This window comes from Macaca nemestrina, chromosome 7, assembly GCF_043159975.1.
Source record: "Macaca nemestrina isolate mMacNem1 chromosome 7, mMacNem.hap1, whole genome shotgun sequence".
Lineage (NCBI taxonomy): Eukaryota > Metazoa > Chordata > Mammalia > Primates > Cercopithecidae > Macaca > Macaca nemestrina.
In genome coordinates, this window is record NC_092131.1 from 144,307,070 (window position 1) to 144,325,563 (window position 18,494).

Here is an 18,494-nt window from a genome sequence, read left to right on the forward strand (position 1 = left end):
AAGAGGCAAACAAAATCCCTCAAGCTACTTTTACAAGGGCACTAAGAGTGTCCTTTAAAAAATCTACAAGGGTGATTAGGTGACCTCCCATAGGCCCCATCTCTTAATACTATCACCTTGGGGGTTAGGTTTCAACGTATGAATTTGGGGATACAAACATTCAGACCATAGCACACCGTATATGTGTTAAGAGTATAAACAAAATGCCACCTCAGTGTGGAGGCTTAATTCTCCCTAGACAGGGCAAGAGCAAGAAGTGGCCAAAAAAAATTTTAGAAACAAGGTGGGCCTTGATCTGGGTTTGGAAGGAGGAGGAGAGCTTGGCCAGGTGAAGAAGGTAACAGCATTGAAGGCAGAGGAGGCTCAATGCTGTGACCCTGTGAATGACTGCATGTTGGCTCAGGGTTCTGCCAGTGTGATGGATGAGGCTGGAGGGCAGACAGGCAGATTCAGAAGGACCCAAAGACCTACAGTGCCATGCTAAGAAGATAGCAATTAAAATATTACCCCAAACTAGGGTGTTTGCTTACTATTTGCTAGAATAGAGGCCAGCAATTATACAGACTGAAGGGAAGGCCAAGGTTGCACATGCTAAACACAAACATTGAGGCAGACTTTGGAAAGCAATTTGTCATAATCAATATTAATGTTGCCTGTTGGCCCACATGGGGATAACCCCTAGGAAAACAAGCCGTCTTTGGGGGCTCAGTCAGGGATACATAGCCTTAGAAGCAAGGAATGCAACACTTAATCCTGAATCAAAGGAGCCACTCATTTGCAAAAAAATAGATCTCTACATTTTTAAGTTAAAAAAATTGTAAAGCCCTCACAACAGATTATCAAGAGGTTTCAGCATGCATAAGCACAAATGTGTAATGTGAAAGTTCTTTTATTTAAATAAATAGTTGGAGAATTTTCCTAAAATGATCTCTGGTTGGGAGAAGGTTGGATTTTTTCTTCCTTTTCTATTTTGCAGCTGCAGCAAAATAACTTTAAAAAAAAAAAAAAAAAAAAAAAGATACTGTGGCCAGCCAACTTCCTTTCCAAACATTTGGTCCTGAGTAGCTCCTGCAAAGAATAGTCAAGTGTAATAGACGTGTAGGAATGTGGCAATCCATTTGCTTTATTTCTCCAAAATTATTGCTGATTGCAGGTTTGGGGGAAGGGTTGCGTGGGAGACATTAGCTGCTCTGTTTCGTTTGGTCTAGGAATGCATTTCTAGGACTTTGTATCTTTCTCTGCTGAGCAGTTCATTCAGGGTCTTCCTCTTGTCCTGAAAGTTTGATGGTCAGAGGAAATACTCATGGCATATTTCTGCCCTTTTGTAACAACACCAATCATATCACACACAGCAGGTCAGGGGATCTTCACCTGGAATGAAAATGCAAACTAGCCAGAGGCGGAGTCACCATTATGTTTTAATCAGTTTCTTTAAATGAATGATTCAGAAATCAAGCAGCCATGTGCCGGTTAAACATTGTTATATACATACAAATTTAAAAAGTGATGAAATAAGATGGATATGTACTGATATAAAAGGATGTCAAAGATAGATTATGAAAAGAGAAAAGTGCCAAAAACTATGTTTAATGCAATGCTAATTTTATGATTCACAAGAGAAACAAGAAACTGTATGTTTGGTTAGGAAGGAGGAGATGTCTGGAATGCTGTATGGTATATTATAGACCAAATTCCACTGGGGTTATTCTTCTAGGGAATAAGAAGGGACATGAAGGAAAGAAGGAATCTGCTTTTGCTTTTTTTTTTTTTTAAACACAAAGAAGTATTCTTTTAGAAGTTAAAAAATAACAAAAACACAATGGAGTAAAAAAATAAATTTCATGATATTTTCATGCAATTTTGGGGGATCCTCTATTAAGTGTCTCTAAGTATCACACAGTACTATCCTCCTCAATCAATAGTCATGTTGTTCCACATGAGTAATTAAAATGGTTTCCTGGAATGCAAGTAGGAAGAGATCTGAGATATTTTAGATTGTACATTCCTTCAATGCTTTGCAAGGTTTGTTTCTCTGAGCCAATGACCTCTTTAGTTAGCATTTTTATCAAATCTACCTGTTCATGGGACCAGATGCTTCAAGGCTACTGGGAACTTGCATAAAATTATTACCATTCTTCCTGTACACTAAACAACTCAGCATCTGAGGTGCAGGCTGGGCTGGGAGTTTACAGTTATTTCCTTTATCAATCTCTAGAACATAAACACTTATGAAGTGGCTGATGAGTCTGATACTCATATCCACAATATCACCCAGCACCCAGAACAATGAGCTAGAAGCATTTTGGCTCTTTGAAGACAATTCTCACTAGTTGAAACAAATAACAACAAAAAATTATCCTAGTCACCTCCAACTGTTTTAACAAATTATTAGGTGACTTAAACAACAAACATTTATTTCTCACAGTTTTGGAGGCTGGGAAGTTCAAGATCAAGGTGCTAGCAGACCTGGTGTCTGGTGAGGGCCCTCTTCCTCATTTGCAGATGGCCACCTTCTTTCTGTGTCCTCACATGGTGGAGAAGGAGAACATCTCTCTTGTGTCTCTTCTCATAAGGGCACTAATCCTATTCATGAGGGCTCCATCCTCATGACCTAATCACCTCCCAAAGGCACCACCCCCCTAATACATCACATTAGAAAATAGGACTTCAACATGAGTTTGGGGGAAACCCAATCATTTGGTCTGTAGCAGAAATTTACTGGAAAGGTAACAGAAAAAAATAAAACTGAGCTAACAGGCATTGAAGAGGTATTTGCAGTACCTTTTCTGGGTATTTAGGTACTGTGTCACAAGCACTGTTTCTTCAGGAACAAATTGACTTAGCCAATTGCCATCTTTATGTCATTTCTTCTAGAAAAGACTTGGAGGAGCCCAGCTTAGGCTACATGTTCACTCTATGGCTAAGAGTAGGGTAACCCCTCGAAAGAAATCAAGGTGCTATCCGCAAGTGGAAAAGGGATGGATGTTGGACAGGCAGAAATATCAGGTATCTGCTACAGGAACATTTGTTGACAGTTAAAGATGCATTCTCACTGAGAGGAAGAAGAAATCCCTCAAAGACTCATCATCCCTCCAGATGCCAGTTTCCTTCTTACTGTCTGGAATATCAGCTCCTTCATATAGGACATCTTTCAGAATTTAATGCCATGGTTAGGGTATCCCCACATATAATGATATCCTTTCCTTTTGATCAACAGTTATTTTACACTAGGGTTTCTTATTCTTGGCAATATTGATATTTGAGCTGGATACTTTTTGCTGTGGGAGGCTATTCTGTGATTTGCAGGACGTTTAACAGCATCCTTAGCCACTGCCTACCCACTGTATGCCAGTAGCATTCCCATCCATAGCCCAGCATTGACAATCAAAGATATCTCTGGACAACGTCCAGTGTCTTCTACGGACAAAGTTGCCCTCTATTGAGATTTACTGTTTTATACAAAGATAAGATGTTTCATCCAACATTGCCAGCCCTGAGGACTTCAAAGTCCTGCAAGATCTGCAGTGACTACCTTGACCTTGCTATGTCATATCTTTCTAGATTTATAACCTCAATTGATCTCTGATTGCAGTCATAATAAGCGATTGCGAGTCTTGTAACCTGAGCATGCACAGATGAACAAAGTGTACCTGATTAGTGCCCCTAGAGCTGACTGGAACAAAAAAGTCAACTGCATATGGAACCTAAGTACCCAGACCAAGGAGTGTGGACCAAATTAAGAAGTAAGGGATGCCCTGTTCTGTTGCACTATGAACTTAAGATTCAAGACCCAGCACCATCTCTCTGCATAGCCCAATCAGATCGTGTCTCCTTGCATTTTCCTGTTTTCCTCATTGTTTCTCTTTGCCTTGAAAACCTGCCTCTGGACACCAGCTTGAGGAGAGGCTTGAGTCCTCCCCCATATCTCCTTGCTGGTAGACCTTGCAGTAAAGCTGCTTCTTTTCTCAAAAGATGGTGCCATGGTATTGGCTTCTAGGCACATCAGGAGGGAGCCAATTTCTCGGTGACAGATGTTCTTCATTCCTTGGCATTGACATGCCCTTTTCAAGCCTAGAGTGTCTGTCTGCTGGAACACTTAGCAATCCTACCACCAAAAGTCCACCTCTGTGGAAAGGGCTGGTGGCCCGGCAAGAACTTATAGCCATGCCCTTGTAGATGAAGAGATCAGAGCCTCCTGATTGTCCTTGAACACAGGAGAAAGCAAATAGTGGAATGTAATAACGGGCTTCAGAGAGACAAAGTTATTGAGACATGTACACTATTGGAGTCAGAATTTGTTGTAAGAAGTGTTTTAAAAACCTGTGTCAGGCTTATTGCCCTTGTTTAAACTTATGGATGAAAGATTTTGAAACTTCTCCTCAAAGCCAAGGTAAAATATTTCCTTCTGTCAAAATAACAAATTTTCATGTTAACACGTATCTGGCCCTTGGGCCTTGGCAAGTGTTTGGAGACTCTAAGGCAGATCCAAACAAAGCATTTGATGACTGTGCACCCCCTTTAGATCCTTCCCATTGTCAAGGAACATTCCTAACAAGGTGTGAACTAGAAAACCCTGCCTATCTCCTCCTTTAGATATGTCTTTTTAGATGCAATAAATAAATACAGATATGACTTTTCCTTATCTAGAAAACAGGTGTTAGATCAGGCCTAGGCTAGATTTTACCCGCCCAGCTAACACCCAGCTCACGGGGACGAAACCTTGCCTCTGTGGGCTGCCATGTGTGTCTATTCACAGGCCCACCTCCAAAAGTGTGATAACACTAGTTGAAGACAGAGCTTAATCCTTTAATTCCCCTAAAGGAGGTTTTCAGTTAGGTTTTTGTTTTACCCTCATTACATCATTTCCGTGTGGCCTGAAATAGACAAGAGGAATTTACTTAGGGTAGAAAACTTTTCAACCTCACTTGCAACAAATGTGGCTTTCTAATATAATTGCCAGGCATTGGGACATTACCATTGCTTTCAGGGACAGCAGCACTGAGAGTCGCAAGGACTTTGGGTATAGCTTATAAATTGATTGACAGCCTTAAGCTTCCAAAGTAAATTTCTAAAACCCAAGTAATTTTTTTTGCAGACATGTGAAACTTCAGAATTCCAATGGGAAAAGAAAGCTTTATTTTTAAAATAAACTTTTAAGTTTGAAAACAAAACCAGACAAGCACTGCAGAAAGAACTGCTCTAAATTGAATTTCAAAGTGTGTCTTTGTGTCAGGGCCACCTCTCCTTACTCCCAGCCACAGCCCTAACTAGTTTGGTGTGCTGTCATGACCTGTGGCCATCCCTCCCCATTCATCAGTGCTGTCTTATGTGGCCTACTTTATAAGCTGCTACTGGTGTCCTCTCCCTTAAACCTACTCCAGATCATGTCACCGTTCTACTCAAAATCTCCGCTCTCACAACTGTATCACAGCTTACATTTTTTATTTTTCTTACAAAAGAAAGCCCAAACTCCCAGCTATAGCATTTAAGGCGCTCTCTCTGGTCCAAATTCTGTGTCTTAGGTTTTTCTGTCTTAATGCTTATATTCAAGACAAACAAGACTAATCAACTGTTTCGAAACTGAAAATATACTTTTCTATTCTATGCCTTCGCTAGGGTTGTCTTCACAGGCCTTCAACCTGTGCAGTCACACAGGCCCCATACTCAGAATACCTTGAGCTTGCTTTAATGCTCCTCTCTTGCTATCTTTAAATCCTTAATAATTTTACCCTTGCCTTGTGATACGGTTTGGACATTTGTCCTGTCCAGATCTCATGTTGAAACGTAATCACCAGTGTTGGATGTGGGGCCTGCTGGGAGGTGTTTGGGTCACGGAGGCAGATCCCTAGTGGCTTGATGCTGTCCTCACAATAGTGAGTGCGTTCTCACAAGGTCTGCTTGTTTAGAAGTGTGTGGCGCCTCTCCCACCCTTGTTCTTGCTCCGGCCATGTGATGTGCCTGCTCCCTCTACACCTTCTACCATGATTAAAAGGTCCCTGAGGCCTCACCAGTAGATGTCAGCACCATGCTTCCTGTAAAATCTGTAGAACTATGGCTAACTAAATCTCTTTTCTTTATAATACCCAGCCTCGGCTGTTTCTTTATAGCAACTCAAGAATGGCCCTAATATACCTTGTGTTTAGTAAGTGAAGTCTGGTGGGGGACAGTGCAGTGTGCGCACAAGCATAGGAGATACACATAGGATACACAGTCTGTGGCCTCTGGTTTCTACCCCAATGCACCTGGAGTGTTTGTGATACCGATGGGCACTGAATCCTGGTGACCCCCCAATCAGTGGGTGTTCAGCAAAACCCAAAGCCAGTGCAAATGTTACTTCTGTAACTGAGTAAATGGTCAGCCCAAACAGCCCATGTTTTTCATTTGAGCCAGAACTTGCTTCAAATACAGAAGACAATGGTGTTCCCAGAAACGCAAATGACCAAGGAACCCTATGTCATATTCCTTCTTGCTCGTGTTACTTCTCCTTTAAGCCAACTACTTATGCAGAAAATGATGACAGAGAAGGAAAAGAAAAGATGGGGCAACCCATAGTTCCTTTTGCTTTCAGTCTTTCTTTACTCATCAGTAAGCCACAGTAAAAAAGTGTTGGTAGAATGTGCACTTATCAAGAGGTGAAATCCAAACAGCTGAGTAGGTTTTGTGCAGTGTTTCCATTGTTCTGGTAAGAACACGAAGCATACACATGTGTAAAGCAAGAAATAAAAACAGCATAATTTTGACACGGCATATGACATCAATGTTCTTATATTTGCACTTAAAACCGGCATTGCACAATATAAAGATGAATGGTTAAATTCATGCTAATAACTTAAATTTTTAGTTTTTCTTTTAGAATGACATTAAATAGCAAATGTAATAAGCACCCTGATAATAGAGAAAGAACACATAAAGGAACCACAACAAGTCAAGAGAAAAACTGAAGAAGAAGAAAGGAAGCAGCTTTCTATTTTAACACCATCAGCGGCACTTTCTTTCTGCCTTTTCAGCAAGAGGCACCCTCATTTTCATTTTGCAGTGGGACCCCCAATTGTGTAGCCAGCCTGGGCCTTTGCTAAAATTTTTCTTCTCCAGAAAGCCTCTCCTCCTTTCCCTTTTCTCTGCCACTTCCCAATCTCTGCCTGTCAAAATTCAACTCTTATTCTTCAAATCTTCATTTAAATATCTCATCTTCTAGAGCTTTCCCGAGTCCTTCCAGAAATGATTGCTTCCATAGACTTGGGTAGCTATGAGGTTACTTAGCAAGGTAATTTGGTATAAATTCCCATTTCCCTTAAGAGGTGCCAATCAAGCTTTCCTGGGGGCAGGGATAGTAAGGTTCTTCCTGCCTGCCCTGCAGCTCTTTGCACACCTTGTCCTCCATTGGTGCTCTGTAAGCATATGAATTGAGAAGGCAGCAATATGGGCATAGAGACAAGGTGGGCCAGGAAGTTTGTCTTAGTTTTAGTTCCCACAATCAGTGGGTGTCCCTCCCATTACTCCCAGGTTGCTTCCACAATAACGAATTGTGGCTTTGTTTTTCAGTCCTAGGGGAAACCTTTGTCAGATAACTCCAAGATACAAAGGTTTTATTTCCACAAAAATTCAAGGTCTACTTTTATAGACTGAATTGCATCCTCCCAAAATCCTATGTTGAAACCAGAACCCCCAATGTGACCATATTTGGAGAGAGACTCTTCAGGAGGTAATTCAAGTTAAACAAGTTCATAAGGAATGGAGCCTTGCTGTGATGATTAGTGGTCTTATAAGAAAAGATGCAAGAGAGTTCACCCTCTCTCCCTCCACCACACAAGGACACAATGAGAAGGCAGCTGTCTGCAAGCCAGGAGGCAGGTCCTCACCAGGAACCAGATTGATCTGCACCTTGATCTTGGACTTCCCAGCCTCCAGAACTGTGAGAACTAACTTTCTGTTGTTTAAGCCACCCAGTCTGTGGTGATTTTTTATGGCAGCCCAAGCAGGTGAATAATCCTATCAATCTTCCACTCTTTATAGTAGAAACCAACTGACATGGAAAAAGCATTTTCTCAGGTAAAGGTAGCTAGCTATGGCAGGAAATTTCCTCAAAGGATACACAGAAAGAGAGGACACTTGACATTTTGTCATTGCATAGATAACGATAGTTGTTAAGTTAGGAATAGCCATAGCTAGAGTGGTGTTTCTCAAAGTGAAATTCACAGGTCACCTACACAAACATACTAAGAGTTTCTGCTTTCAGCACCCCCAAATATGCACTTTGAACCATCACCTTAATATGTGAAAAGCACCAAGTCAGAGCCTTAGAGGGAAATACAGACAGTGAAGACACTGGACAGAAACGTTGAGGTCATGACTCCCTTATAATTAAGAAACTCTAATACCAGAGGCAATTGACATGCACACAAAAGGGATGTACAATAGCACATCATGAAGATATCAGCAAAAAAGAAAGAGAAGAATGGAGAGAGCAGGGAGAACTGCCCTCCCAACCATGCTTTGATAAGGGCTTCACTAACAATCTAATGGGAGGGGGTCAAGATTACATCAGAATCATACTGTCTTCAGGGCTGTGTACACTGCTCTATATAGACACTAAGTAACTAATGAGTTGATTTTACAAAATACAAGCAGAGTAAGACTATACATTCTTAGTTTGTGTCTTCTTGTTTTAAACTTATGAAGACCAGACATAAAATACTCATTTGGGGTATTCAAAAAAATTGCTGTGCATGGGGTGGTCCTAGCTTTCCACTGTGATCTTGACCCTGGACCTTAGGATGAATAGACCAAACACATCTTGCCTCATGGACATATTCCTTTTATTATATATCATAGGGTAGCTTTTACCCTAGGCCAGGCACCATGCTAGGCACTGGGGACACACAGGCAAATTAGATGTAGTCTTTGCCCTGGATCATGGAGAGACAAAATAGAATGGAAATACAACACCCACGGAGAAGGATATTCCCACCCAGTGCCCACTGCGGGATAGACGGACAATCCCCAGCTTAGTGATGGTCTGATGCATGATTTTTTACTTTATGATACTGCTAAAGCTATATACATTCGGTGGAAACCATACCTTTGAGTGTCCATACAACCATTCTGTTTTTCACTTTCAGTACCATCTTCAATAAATAATATGACATATTCAATACTTTATCATAAACAGGCTTTGTGTTAGATGATTTTGCCCAACTGTAGGCTAATGTAAGTGTCCTAAGCGTGTTTAAGATAGACTAGGCTAAGCTATGTTGTTTAGCAGTTTAGGTGTACTAAGTGCTTTTTCAACTTGTGGTATTTTCAACTCACAGTGAGTTTATCAGGATGAAACCCTATCATAAGTCAAGGAACATCTGTACAACAATGATCTCCCCAGCATGGACCATACGTTTCCACCTGCCATTGTTAATTAAAACACACATGTGTTGAGAATTATTATAACTAAATACAAGGCAAGGACCTGGAGTAAGAGAGGCAGGCAGGCAAGCAGGCAGGCAGGCAGGCAGTTTCTCATCTCAGCAGCCTATCCCGTGCTCAGAGGAAAACCAACCAAATTACAGACTACCCAGGAAGTGCTCCTAAACTACACTTAACAACTGGCCCATGATTTTGATTTCCCAAATTTGGACATTAATAGATTTTGGAGGAAAGATCGGAGGCAACTTGCAGTATTGTGGTGCCTGTGTTCAAGTAATTTACTTAACAATGGCCCCAAATATAGTGATGCTGGCAATTCAAATATGGCAAAAAAAAAAAAAAAAAAATGCTTCCTTTAAGTGAAAAGGTAAAAGTTCTCGACTAATGGAAAGAACAACAACAACAGAAAAAGTCATAGACTGAGTTTGCTAAGATCCACAGTAAGAATGGAGCTTCTATACATGAAACTGTGAAAAAGAGAAAATCCATGCTGGTTTTACCACGGCACGTCAGACTGCAAAAGTTACAGCCACAGTGCATGGCAAATGCGTAAAGATGGAAAATGCTTTACATTTGCAGGTGGAAAACATGAGCCAAAAACGTACTCCAACTGATGGCAATGTGTTGCACCAGAAAGCGTTGAGCCTATGTGAAAATTTCAGCAAGGAACAGGGATCCCCTGAAGTGAGTGATACCAAGCCATTTACTGCCAGTAAGGGATGGTTACACAGATTCAGGAATAGTTTTGGACTAAAAAATATGAAAATTACTGGAGAGGTTTTATGTGTCAAGGAGGAAGTTGCTGCCACATTTCTGGTGGAAGTGAAGAAATTAAGGGGAAGGGATGCCACCCAAAGCAAATCTCCAATTATGATGAAACCAGATGCTTCAGGAAGACGATGCCCAATAAAACCCACATTCATAAGGTGCAAAGGAGGCCCCAGTCATAAAACATGGAAGGACAGATGAACTCTTGTGCTATGTGACAATGTTGCAGGGAGTATGATAAAGCCAGGCATGGTGTACAAAGCAAAGAACACACGTGCTCTCAAGCACAAAAACAAAAATTATCTGCCTGTATTCTAGCAACATAATCAGAAAGTATGGGTGACAGCCATCTTATTTACAGAATGTCTTCACCAATGCTTCATCTAAGAAGTAAAAAAAAAAAAAAAAATGTACTTGGAAAAGAAAGGGTTAGAATTTAAAATTCTATTAGTAATAGACACTGCACGTGGCCAGACATAATAAGAAGGCAGCCATCTGCAAGCCAGGAGGCAGGTCCTCACCAGGAGCCTATGAAAATGAAAATGTACACGCTATATTTTTAACTCCAAATATGACCTCACTGCTTCAGCCCCTTGACCTGGGCATCATTCTGTTTGTCAAGGCCACATACACCTGCCTTGTATTTGGTCACATTTGACCAGCAATTGATTGCAGACCCTAATCTGCAGTGATGGAAGTCATTTATTATTGCTGATGCAAAAACATTCATCAAAGCTGCAATGGATTAATTAAAAACAGAAACAGTAAATGCCTGCTGGAGGAACTTATAGAGTGAAGTTGTGAATGATCTTAAATGCTTCTGAGGGATGGATGGAGAAGTTAGGAAAATTGTTCATAAAGCAAGACGAGTTGGTGGAGAAAAATATGCCAATCTGCTTGATGTGGACGGGGAAGAACATACTCAGGGTCATCAAGATGTACTTACAAACAAGGAATTGGAAGAACCTGTTGAATCACCTTCAGAGGAAAAGAAAGATCAAGAAAAAGAAACTGGATCACAATGTGGACATTAACTTTGCCAAAGTGTTTCCAATTACAGAGACATTAAGGAACAAAATTGTGGAATGTGATCCTTGGAGGGAATATAGCATCAAAGTCACCTGTATGAACAGGATTACAACCTCTGCAACAACACTATGATGAGTTAAAAAGAAAGAAACTGCAACCTCCAATTATAATGTTCTTCCAAAAGTTTTCAGAAAAAAAACAACTTCAACTATTAAGGATCCCCAACTATTGATATTCTCTGCTCCTGACCTGCAGCCTTCAACATCAGCATAACTCGATGACCCAGAATGATCTGAAGCAGATAATCCTCCTCCTGAGGTACCCAAATGGCCAATAGTAGCCTAACACTGTGTCACCATGTCTATGTCATCCTTCTCACTTCATCTTGTCACACGGGCGACATCACAAGAAGGAGTATAGTACAATGAGATATAGTACAATGAGATATTTTGAGAAAGAGACAGGCCACATTCATGTAAGTTTCACTACAGTATATTGTTATGATTATTCTATTATTTTTAATCTCTTACTGTGCTTAACTTATAAATTATACATGATCTATCCATGGCTTTGGGCATCCACTGGGGAGTCTTAGAATGTATCCACTGCAGATAAGGGAGGACTACTGTATATTTCAGAGATTTGGAGAGATTTATAAATCTGAGAGAGGCAATGATGGTAAAGCACATGAGGCATGAACACAGCTTAGATTCAAACTGTGGCTTTGACATTATTAGCTGTACATTCCTACTTATCCTTTTTGTGCATAGTTCTCTCATTGGTAAAATGCGTCTATTAATATCTGCCTCAAAGAGTCATTTCATAAATTAAATCAGAAAATATTTGAACTATATGTAGAATTAATCAGAACTTACATAAAACACAGAAGCTGGCACAGAAGGCTTCAGCATGCTATCCGTTCACTCCATTAGCATTGTCAACTGTGTCTCCACACTCCTTTCAGATTCCATACAACTCTGAGCGTCTGATTTTCCTGTACTTGCCTCATCATCTTGTGTAATCATTTCCAAAATACAGATAATGCTCATGCAGTGTAGAGGGGAGAGACTGGGAAAAGTGAATACCCCAAAACCTAAGCTGTTGATCAGGTTCATGGACTAGAAGTGAGAAGATCCCATTTGTTGGGGCCATACATATACAGTCGTTGCACAGATCTGAAAACACAAAACCTATGGAGAGAAGTAAATGATTTCAAACTGGAACAAGGAAAAGAGTTCTCAGAATAATAACGAGTATTTAAATGAAGACAGAATATTGTCAGAGAGGTTCTCTGGAGGAATCTATTGAGCACTGCCTAACAAGAAATGGCTCAGTCATTTTTATGCACAATTTTTTTTCTTTTTATTATACTTTAAGTTCTAGGGTACATGTGCACAACGTGCAGGTTTGTTACATATGTATACATGTGCCATGTTGGTGTGCTGCACCCATTAACTTGTCGTTTACATTAGGTATATCTCCTAATGCTATCCCTCCCCTCTCCCCCCATCCCACAACAGGCCCTGGTGTGTGATGTTCCCCTTCCTGTGTCCAAGTGATCTCATTATTCAATTCCCATCTATGAGTGAGAACATGCAGTGTTTGGTTTTCTGCTCTTGCAATAGTTTGCTGAGAATGATGGTTTCCAGGTGCATCCATGTGCCTACAAAGGACATGAAGTCATCCTTTTTTATGGCTGCATAGTATTCCATGGTGTATATGTGCCACATTTTCTTAATCTAGTCTATCATTGATGGACATTTGGGTTGGTTCCAAGTCTTTGCTATTGTGAATAGTGCCACAATAAACACATATGCACAATTATTTATCAATTCACTATTGAAGTACTGCACAACTGCCACGAGAGCAACTGAAGATGAAAATGAAATATTCTTATATTTTTACTTTCCAGGGATTCCTAATTTTTATACCATGAACTTCCTGGTGGTGTGAACCCCATGAAACTATATCTTAAAATAACATTATTAAATATATAAAAGATGTGGTATGATAAAATCAGTTACCTTGAAATACAATTATTAAATTTTTTAACCCAAAAGCACTAAATTTGTGATAGAGTATTATATATGCATCCTTCAGGTGTTAAGCAAAAACAAAATCTAGTGGCACATCTAATCCCCAAGAACTACTCCAAGAATTAATGAGCATAAATGATATTTAGAAATACCTGCAACCGGACCCTTTTCTTATACCATGTACAAATATCAACTCAAGATGGATTAGACTTAAATGTGAAACCTAAAACTATAAAAACCCTGGAAGATGACCTAGAAAATACCAGTCTGGATCTAGGACCTGGCAAAAATCTCATGACAAAGATGCCAAAAACAATCACAACAAAGATTGGCATATGGGACCTAATTAAACTAAAAAGTGTCTGCACAGAAAAAGGAACTATCAACAGATGAAACAAACCTACAGAGTGGTAGAAAATATTTGCAAACTATGCATCCAACAAAGGTCTAATATCAAGAATCTGTAAGGAACTTAAATTTATAAGCAAAAAACAGGCAACCCCATTAAAAAGTGGGTAAAGAACATGAACAAACACTATCACTATTCAAAAGAAGACATACATGAGCCAAAAAGCATATGAAAAAATGTTCAATATCACTAATAGAGAAATGCAAGTCAAAATCACAATGAGATACCATTTTACACTGGTCAGAACTGCTATTATTAAAAGGTGAAAAAATAACAGATGCTGGCAAGGTTACAGAGAAAAGGGAGCACTTACACATTGCCAGTGGGAATGTAAATTAGTTCTACCATTGTGGAAAGCAGTGTGATGATTCCTCAAAGAGGTTGAAACAGAAGTACCATTCAACCCAGCAATCCTATTATTGAGTATATAACCAAAATAATATAAATTATTCTATCATGAAGACATATGCACCCATGTTTATTGCAGCACTATTCCCAATAGCAAAGACAGAGAATTGACCTAAATGCCCATCAACTGTAGACTAAAGAAAATGTGTGAACACCATGTAATACTACATATACACCATGTAATACTACACAGCCATTTAAAAAAAAAAAAAAAAGCAAGATCACATCCTTTGCAGCAACATGGATGGAGCTGGAGACCATTATCCTAAGCAAACTAATAGCAGCACAGAAAACCAAATACCACATGTTCTCACTTATAAGTGGGAGCTAAATGATGAGAACACATGGACATAAAGAGGTGAACAATAGACAAGGGCCTCCTTGAGGGTGGAGGGTGAGAGGAGGGAGAGGATCCAAAAACTACCTATCCAGTACTATGCTTATTGCCTGGGTGACAAAATAATCTGTACACCAAACCCCCATGACACGTAGTTTACTACAAAACAAATTTGCACATGTACCTTTGAACCTAAAATAAAGTTTTTTTAAAAAAACAAATACCTGCAACAACTAGAATATTCTATGAAATATCTATTATTTTGATCGTTAACAAAGCCACAGGTAGTGTTCCTAATGCTATGGTTGGTTACTTATATTGATAATGAAATAAAGTGATAACTTTTAGAAGAGGTTAAGATAGTTTTTCTTTCTTTTTTTTTTTTTTTTTTTTTTTTTTTTTTGGCGGGGGGTTATTTGAGTCCATGGATCCCCAGGTCAAGAAGCCTTGCTTTGGGTAAATTAGGCCAGAGGGAAGGAGGAACATTTCTTTGCCATATGCTTCTCCATTGCAATCTTCTCCAGCCTCAGTCTTCTCCTTCTCATTAATATACTTCATGATTTTTCAGAGTTTTCTTTGGACTTTCAGTACAACCAAAAAAGCAACATCTTTCCCACAACAGTCCTAAGGAAGCGGAGGCCTTGGCAATGGCCATCATTCCTTCCTCTGGAGTCACTACCTAATTTGTTTCTACTGCTTTGCCTAATGTGGACAAATGGTGTCTGGTCCACCACATCTCCTTGAAATCTTCGTTCTCTGTGGCTACTGCTGATATTTAGCATATTTTCTGCATTTGAGAAGAGAGCTGTGAGGAACAAGATGCTTATCTGCCTTGTTCTTCTGTGGGAATCTCAGCAACCACATGTTTGGGGGACTCCATGCCAAGAGGAGAGATTGGACCATCTGTCTCCAGTGCAGCAAGCATGAGGATGCTCGTGTTGGCTCTCCAGGAACCAGCTCTCTCCTTCTGACACTCCAGACCCCATCCCACTATAATGTACCGTGGCCCTGGCTTTCATCTCTGCTTAAATACCTTTATCTTAAAGAGACAACTTTGAGGGCAGACCACACGTGGCCATGGAGCATGGCTGGGGTATCTGTAAAGGTATCATCTTCTGCTGGTTGACCTTCTCACCGAACTGTATTGCTTGCTCTATAACTCCAGGACTCCTTTTCTCCTAACCCTCACCCAAGCATCCAGAACCGCAACTGCAGGGAGCTTGCGGGTCCTGACCAGAGGCTGCATGCATGCCCAAGACTTCCCGTTTATCCAACCAAAACTTACACACATCCTGCTGTGCAGTTTTCTCAGGGCTCTGCTTTCAACTTTCCAAAGTGAAACCTGATTACATGATATAAGATGAGGTGTGAGTTGATGACAGATGGTCAGGTACTGGGTAATTTCCCTCCCCACACTATATTGGTGGAGAAAATGCCCCACTTTGGTTGCTTAAGACACACCAGTGGTAACATTCAAGAACAGACCAGCAGGGTTGGGGGAAAGAGGAAAATGAAAGGAATATGCATGACCTATAATTAAAGGTAATCAAGTAGTTTATCATCCAAACCAGAACAACTTTGAGAGTGAAAAGTGGCTCTATTAATTTTCCAAGACAACAGCCATAAACCAAGGTTTATGATGACCTTACCCTTGGAAGGTGCTCAATGTGCAAATTTTTGTGTGTTCATATGAGTTTTTCTGGGAATGGTATTTTTATCATACACAGAGAGGTCTATGACGCATAAAGGCTGGTAGCCACCAGTGTATATACGTTTAGGGTTGGGTGGCATAGTGGAGTCAGAAGAGGGATTAAATCTTCACTCTAGAACTAAAAAGTGTGTAACCTCAAGCAAGTGACTTGCCCCTTCAAGCTACTGTTGACTCATTTAAGAAAATGAGGATAATAAATGCTTTGCAGATACATATATAAAAGGTCTGTATCTTCAATTGATGTTCAAATGTATATGTAATTGATGTATAAATATTGTTTTCCCCTTTATTCCCTTCCCTCTAATACTTTTACCCTCTGATTTTTGAGCATTGTTAAACCAATTACACATAATTATATCTAACATATAATTTATATATTACATAATTTAATTATAATTTATAATATATAATTTATATATTGTGTAATTTAGTTACATGTAATTGTTACATAATTATATATACAATCAAATTACATAAAGATGATGTTACCATCCTAACACATTCTTGCCCATCTTCCTAGTTTCTATTTTTAATGTCCTAATCAGTCTTGCTGTAATTTTCCCTTCTGTATTTATTCCCCACTCAAGATAGAAATCATACATTTTTCTTTATTTTCATAGCACTCACAAGAGTCTATAGTGTTGATGTAACATGATGTATCTTGTTTTTACAATACAGTTCATTTTATATTTTAATTAAAAGTACAGTAGACATCTTTTTCTTTTCTCTTTTGAATAATTTCCTTCGACTCATATCCCAATATGAAATTAGACTTTTCAAAGGATATAAACATGATGACTATTCTTGATGTGTGGAACCAAACTGCTTTCACAGAACAGTTGGATTAATTTACACTGCCCCAGTTCTTTATGAGTGTAATTAATTTCACTCTAACCTGTTCAACATTGGAAATTATTTTAAGTTTTTAATTTAACTTTAGTCATGAACTAGTGCCTTGACTTGGTCTAACTTGCATTTCTTTTTTTTTTTTCTTTCAAGACAGAATCTCTCTCTGTTGCCCAGGCTGGAGTGCAGTGGCACGATGTTGGCTCACTGCAATCCCCATCTCCCAGGTTCAAGCCATTCTCCTACTTTGGCCTCCCAAGTAGCTGGGATTACAGGTGTTCACAACGACGCCTGGCTAATTTTTCTATTTTTCAGGAAAGGGAGTTTTGCCATGTTGGCCAGTTTGGTCTCGAACTCCTGGCCTCAAATGGTCCTCTCACTTTAGCCTCCCAAAGTGCTGTGATTACAGGCGTGAACTACCACGCCCGGCCTAACTTGCATTTCTTATTATTAGCAGCAAAGTTGAATATGAATGACTTTTCATATGTACAATGTTAACATTCCATTATTCAATTTATTTTTATCCTTTTCCCATTTATCTATTGATTCTGATGCTTTTATAAATATGGGCTTTTACCGATATTAGTCATTAGTCTTATTTCTTTATTTCTTTTCCTTTTCTTCTGTTTATTCCTTATTACAAAACACTTGTTGGTTTTAAAAACAAGTATTTATATTAAAAATAATTTAAGGCCAGGCGTGGTGGTTCATGCCTGTAATTCCAGCGCTTTGGAAGGCCCAGGCAGATGAATCACTTGAGGTCCAGAGTTCGAGACCAGCCTGGCCAACATGATGAAACCCCATCTCTACTAAAAATACAAAAAACTAGCTGGGCATAGTGGCGGGTGCCTGTAATCCCAGCTACTCAGGTGGCTGAAGCAGGAGAATCGCTTGAACCCAGGAGGCGGAGGTTGCAGTGAGCCAAGATTGCACTCCAGACTAGGCAAGAAGAGCAGAACTCTGTTTTAAAAAAATAAACTAATTAATAAATAATAATTTAAAATAGAAAAAAAGTCCTCTACCCTTCACTACTTAAGTTTTAGCATCTTTTTGCCTTCTTTCTTTTATAACGTTGATACATTTTCAACAGTATTTTTATCTGATTGCAAAAGTATTATATATGCTGCACACTATTCTACCATATCACTGTCCCTTGTCTGTTCATTTTGTTCTTCTGTCTCCAGATTTTGGATTGATCCTAATTTTTTTACATTAAAAATAACGTCATTCAGGCTATTCTTGGATGTAAATGCTTTTTTTCCTGTTTGCGTAGGACAGAGTCTTAGAATGAAGAATACGTGTCAGAGAAAAGAAACATTTTAAGATTGTTGGTATATGTTGCCACTTTGCATTCCAGAAAAATAAGGATCAACCTAAGGCACCATGAGTGTTTGTCTGGCTATCACAAAACTTTCCCCTTCAGTGAGTACATGTATTTTTAATCTTGTTAATTTGGTAAACAATGGTACCTCATTGTATTTCTTGGATTACTAGGAAGGCTAAAATATTTTCATGATCTGTATATATTTTTAA